Genomic DNA, 6,503 nt, shown 5'->3' with positions numbered 1-6,503 from the left:
CCCCCGCTGCCGCTCTCGTCTCCCCTGCCTCAGCTGAACCTCCTCTGCGCAGTGGGCTGGCACCCCAAGCCCCTCCCACCTACCTCCCACTGGCCCTTCTGTGGTGGGGTTACTGAGGCCCGGCCCACCTGCAGTCCCTGTTCGTGCAGCCCCCACCCCGCAGGCCCCGCGGCAGCGAAGAGCTGAGTCCCCCACTTGCCACACCCAAAGTTGCCAATGCTCGGAGTTCACCGCTCGGCAAAGGAGGGAGGTGTTGGCAATCTTCGTAGCCTAATTTTGGGCTCTTTGGATGGTCTCTGATCCTCCCCCTCCTGTTTCTGGGAAATGCTCTGAGGGAGAGAGAATACCCCCACAAATCCTCCACTAAGGACAAGAATATTTAGGGGGAAAAATACCTATTTAGGCGTTGGACACCTCCCAGAAAAGGCTCTCCAAATTTCCCAAGGAAATCCACCTGTTCTAGCACTTTCAGTGCTACTGGGCCTTCTCACTTTGAGAATGGACCATGAAGTTTCTTTGTCTACTGTGGTAGCATTTGTATCTTCTCACTTCCTCTGCCCCCTACCCCAAAGCAGTTTTTTTTTTTTTTTTTTAAGTTTGCAGATCAGAATATGACTTTGGGTATCTGTACATTTTAAAGGCCTGTGTTTTACCTTAGGTTAAGAATGCCTAAACTCATTACTCTTGAGAACTAAATGCTCTTTATGTGACAAAGTGTTTTAAAAAAACAACTGACCTACAAGGAGGAAAATAGGACAGCTGATGAACAGAGATTAAGTGAGAAATATATATTTCCTTGTATGTATTAGCAGTTTTTAAATTTTGCACCAGGTGATTGGATTCCAGTACACAGGTGTGATAAATAAAAACAATCTCAAGATGGAAAAAAAAAAAAAAAAGAATGCCTAAGCTCAAACTCACACAACAAGTTCAGCACACTGCTAAACAATCTTGGTGTCACTCTAAGTAAAGTTTCCCCAGATTTTTTAAAAAGAAGAATGTTTAAGATGTGTGGAGTAACCCTTGACAAATTTTCTCCCTGGGAAACACTAGATGCTAGCTTTCAAAACAAAACTCTGTTTCCTCAGAACTTGGCCTCTTTGGGGGCTTATAGACTCATGATGGAAAGTGAGAAAGCTTGTGAAAATAAGAATTAAAAATTAGAAACTTTCTTTATTATGAGAAAACAGTGAGCAGCAGGAGCTAGTGTGGTTGAGAGAAAGTCCTGGGGCAGCTTTAAAGAAGAGGGGGGGGGGAGCCGGAAGCCTGACCCCTCCTGCCCTCAATGCCCTGACCCAATCTAGACATTCTGAGCAGAGACTTCCCCTCACCCTCCCACTCAGTGGCCAACACAAGCCCAAGGCCAAGAGCCAATACAATACAGGATACAGTCGTTCAGCAAAGCTTCTTGTTTGTAATCTATACCAGGGGCAGAAGGGAACCAGCAACCCACTCTGGGGGTGTGAGTGGGCTCAGGGGATAGGGACCATGGCGACAGTAGACCTTCCCCTTTACTCTAAAGTGCTTCTCTAGGTTAGGCCATCCCCCATTTTTCCCTAAGAATCTCTGGATTTTAGGAGAACAACAACTTGAGAACCTGAACTCTTAGATTTCTGGCTACCTCCTCCTTCCCTTCACACCAGTGTTGCACCAGTCTTGTCTCTTTATATCAGACCAGGATCAGAAATGCAATTTGTTTGATTGTGGCCAGAGAATTGCCAGAAAAGTGATTTTTCTAAATTGAAGAGAGAGAGATTTCATGGGCAATATACACATGGAAAAACAAGAATATTTTCACCAGATTTATTGTTGTTCTGTTTTGCTTTTCATTTCTATTTTCCCTTCAGGTTCCACTCACTCTTCCTGGCATTTGTTGGAATGTTTCTTTGAAGAGGTGAAAAGGTCCTTAGAGTTAGAGTGGGAGGAAGAAAAACTAAACCAACACAGGAGACTTAAAGCTCTAGGGTGGGAAGTCAGGCCCAGTCTAAAGGATGTGAGAGGGCAGGAGAATGGAACCCACTTGCTAGGGAAAATTGTTTTTTTAAAAATTAATTGTTTATTTATGTGTACAAGAACTGTGATGTAGGCCAGAGGTGTAGGGTTGTGGAGTGGAGGTGAGAGGATTCACCAGAGACACAGTGGGAGTAGAACAGGCAGACCTACTGAAATACACTGCTGAGGGGAGCAGCGGGCTGGTGAGATTGGCCAGTTCTGCCACGCTAGCATCAGCAAACTGCATCAGCAAACTGGGGGAATCAGCTCTGGCCACTGTGGCTGGCAGTAGCAGGAGAGAGCACTGTGTCTTTAACCCCTGAGCCACCAGGGAGGCCCTAAGGGAAATTGGTTTTAAAGGAGCAATCATTGCTTTAAAAGGAGCTCCTCCCATCCTCTCCAAACACGCCAAAAGCTGTCCTAGACAGTGAATACAGCTCAGTGCATCAAAGCAATTGTTCCTACTTTCATTATTCACAGGGAATCTTTGAATGTACCTGTTAAGGTGACAGACCTCTTAAAAGGGAACATTTTCCATGCAATTAAATGGTGCATTACTAGGCTTCTATTAACATAATTTAATATAAATCTATTTTATAAACCTTTAGGCTTACATTACTGAAAATCAAGCTTCTCTAGGGGGAAAATGCCCACATCTCTTCCTTAAGTTAAATAGAATAGAATCCAAAAACTTGCTCTTCTAAGCCAATTGGAAAGATTAAAAGTAGAGGAATCTTTTGCATTGTCTTTTTTTGATGGCGGAGGCATGAAGAAACAAGGCAGCTTCCCTTATGGGAGATAAGAAATTCCACAGGGACACTGGGTGCCTAGAGCCAAGACCATACTTTTGGGGTAGATAACACTTTGGAGCTGTGGAAGAACTGATGAGAACAGGAACTTAAAGAGACTGCTTAAAGTTGAGTCAGAGCTCAGAGGAAGAAACAGCAGCCCATGCAGAACTGAATTTCTTCTGTTTGGGGGGAAAAAATCCAAAGCCAGAGACCTCATAATTCAAAAGCTACTCCACATGGAGGTAGAAAGTCTTTTATGTTCCCAAGGCTGGACTCACTCTCAAGTGTACCTCTCCAAATTCGGGGTGTCCCATTGTTTATGAAAGCAGTGTTTTGTGCTCCCTTAGGTTGATGCCAATGCCTGCCCGTCTGCAGCGGGCATTGCTTTTCTTCATGCACAACCCTGTGTTTTCCTGAACCCCTGTTGTACCTTTGTTGAGCCTTCCAAATCCCAAAGGCAGGAAGGCCCCAGGGGCTCCTCTGAGTGAATCCCAACAGATCGGAAGTGTGTGCTGTGTGCTTAGGAAAGTAACTAGTTTCAGATTAATGAAGCAGTGACAATTTCAATCTGCTTAAAGGCGGAGGTTGGCACTGCCCAGGCCTGAGCGTGGGGAGCTCGCCAGGCTGGGCTTTATATTGTCCGCTTTTCTGAAGAGCAGACAAAGATGGATAGAGAGACATTGAAAAGCAGGGGGCGTATTTCAAACAGCCCCATAAAGAGGGCTGTCACTTTAAGACAAGAACCATAGTGCTTTGATGACTTTGTATTAGCTGCACCATTTCAAATAAGGGACTCAAGTCTCTAGTGAGAGGGAGGAAAAGGGGAGAGAGAGAGGAAAAAGGAGAGGGAGGGAGGGAGAGAGGGAGAGAGAGAGGTGGGGAGGGAGAGGGAGAGATATAAGGAGAGGGAGAAGGGAGAGGAAAAGATGGAGAGAGGAAAAAGGGGAGGGAGAGAGAAGGGGAGAGAATGTAGCTATATTTAGCCTGTGTGAAAACTATCACGGGACTAATTCTTAGGCAACTACTTGATTTCTGAAGTTGGGGGAGAAACAACCACAGCAGGTGCAGAGATAAAAAAAAGGCAGGTGGGAGCTGCTCCCGAAGGAAAAGAGCTCCCTGCCCCTGGGCTGCAGCCGGCTCAGAGGAGCTGCAGCCAGCTTGGCCTCAGTTTGCTGGGGAGTGCTGGGAGCAGGGGCGCAGCCCCAGACTGCCGAGGATTATAATGGAAATTTTTGAGAGCTTGAAAGAGGAAGAATAGAAAGGAGGGGGAGGGCAGGCTTTTGGAGTCTACCTTCACAAAGCCTAATTTAAATTGTTTGGGGTCAAGCAGCAGCAAGCCACCTCCCCCCTTTCCTCCTTAATTAATTAATGACCACGATTAATTATTAGGGTCTTGCATCTCAAGACTTCAAAACGCCTTCGCTGAGCCGCTGGTGAGTTGCTTGAGCCAGACACGTGGTTTTAACTTGGGAGAAGGGAGTTGGCAGCCTGTTGGCTCTCTGTCCTGTCTGTATCTGCTTTCCTCGGTGTGTCTTTCTGTTTGCTTTTCTCTGTTCTGCCTTAGGGTCTTGGGGTCTTGGTCTCTCTCTCTGCCATCCTCCCTCCTTCCTTTCTTCCTCCATCGTCCTCTCTCTCCTTTGTTCTCCTGGCTGATCTCCCCATCCTGTTTCAGTCTCCCCTGGCCCTGGCTCAGCCCTAGGACCCCAGCTGTCTGGTGAGAGAAGAAGGTGTCCAAACCACCCAAAAGGGCACTGGCATCTTGGAATTCTGCAGCGTTGACCGTGGTAGGAAATGAGTAGACAGCAGCATAATATCATAGGGTGCATCGAGTTATTGTGCATTTAGATATGTTATATATGTATATGTACACATATACATATATATTTCCTGCAAAGAAACCTGCTAGTATTTTAAGGATACAGGAACCAGGACCCGAGATTGCACTGACTTTGAAGACCTGAGTAAGGGCTCCTTGGACGGTGGGGCTGGCAGGAGAAGCATTTAGTCACTGTTTCATTAGGCACTATTTGAACCTTGCAACATGTGGTAATTTCTGGGGCAAGCTGAAAAGGGAGGATTATGTAGAAGGGACACAAGGAAATTAGCGAACGGTTAATTTAACTCGTTTTCTGCTAGACTTTTCGATACATTCCTAATTGACTGAGGGGCAGGTGAAGCTCCAGCCCCATGCAGGCTCATTCACGGTAGGAATAAATGGTTCTTTTTCAACTCACACTGTTCACAATATATCATCAGGGAAAAGACATGCAATGAATATGTTGATTTTTTTTTATTAATGGAATTACACCCTGCCACGCAGGTGCGAGGGTAAAACCTATACTGCAATGAAATAAGATTAACAATGAAATTAGAATTTTATTAGCTTTATATGTCACATAGACCTGGATTTGAACTGTCAAAACAAGCAACAAGAAAAGATATTCTGGAAGCAGCCCTGCCAATCAACCAGAAGAAACGGAAAAGCCTGGTATATCCAAGTCATAATCAGCTTCCAGTTTCTTCAGCGCCGGTGGTGAGAGGCGGGTGGGTGGAAGGTCAGCATGGGTAACTGGACCCGCAGGTAGTAGCTGGACCACATCACTCGGGCTCGAAAGGCCAACCTAGCACTAGCAGGAGCCTGATGGCCCCAGGCCGCTGAGAGGTCAGCCTGAGGGGTCCGGCTGCGCTGCCCATAGGCCTCAGTTTTTTGCGTCCTTTAAATTAGCTGTCTGGGCTCGCCGTCACCCGGGGAAATGGAGAGAAAGGTCGGGAATCGAGGCTGGAGGCGGAGCAGGGTGCCCCTTGGAAACAGCTCGGAGTTTTGTTATATGGGGCCTCCGGGAGCTTCGATGCAGCTACCTGGGTCTGGCAGACGTGAGGTGCCCTATGCAAATGGTTCACTATTAGAGGAAAAAGAAATACTTCAAATGGCCCTTTGTAACCTTCTATAGAAAATCGAGGTACTCTGCATGACAAAGCACAATTAAGCTTTCTATTCAGGAGTTCTGCAGCTGGTAGCCCATTGGGAAAGTGGGAGGAAACGCGAATATATTAATAGTGTGGCAAAAGTTTTTTGTGTGCGTGTCCTTTTCTGGGTCGGGTGGGGAGGGGCAGTGGGTGGACCCGGAGGGGAAGAAGTCTCCGCCTTGGATCTCTGCCACCTGAACAGCGGCGCCTCGGCCCACGTGGAGTGGACACGGAGTTTCTGAATGGTGAGATGCCTCAGGCGTCAGACTCGGCCGGGTGGACCCCAGGGGCACCAGCTCCCCCCCCCTCTCCCGCTCTCCGCCCCCGACCCCCCCTCCCACACGGGCGGGGCGGGTTGCGTGCCCCAGTATAGCCTCTAGCACGCTGAGAACTAACAGATCTTGGTTAGAAGGAAGGCCACCCTGTCCCGGTGCTTCACCCAGACACCAAGGCAGGTGAAGTGCATCGCAGCACACCGGGAGAAGCTCCGCGGGAAGAGGCGGGCAGGACCGTATTATCGATTAGCTCCAGCTTTCTTCACCCCTGCTTCTCCATACTTGAGATTCATTTCCTAGTCGTTTATCTTTACAGTCCCTAGGGAGAATTTTACTGCCTCCTAGTAAGAGGGTCCCTTAGCCAACTGTGGTGGCTATTCTCCTCTCGTTTCTCCAGACCTATTGAAGTTTCAGCCCAGCGCTGTCCTGCTTGGTGCCTGCAGATGCAGCACTTTGTGGATTGTATTATTCCCTCTGT

This window comes from Condylura cristata, unplaced genomic scaffold (genome assembly GCF_000260355.1).
Source record: "Condylura cristata isolate star-nosed mole 26May11 unplaced genomic scaffold, ConCri1.0 scaffold00012, whole genome shotgun sequence".
NCBI classification, from domain to species: domain Eukaryota; kingdom Metazoa; phylum Chordata; class Mammalia; order Eulipotyphla; family Talpidae; genus Condylura; species Condylura cristata.
The sequence above is the reverse complement of the archived record's forward strand: the minus strand, read 5'-3'. Positions refer to the sequence as shown.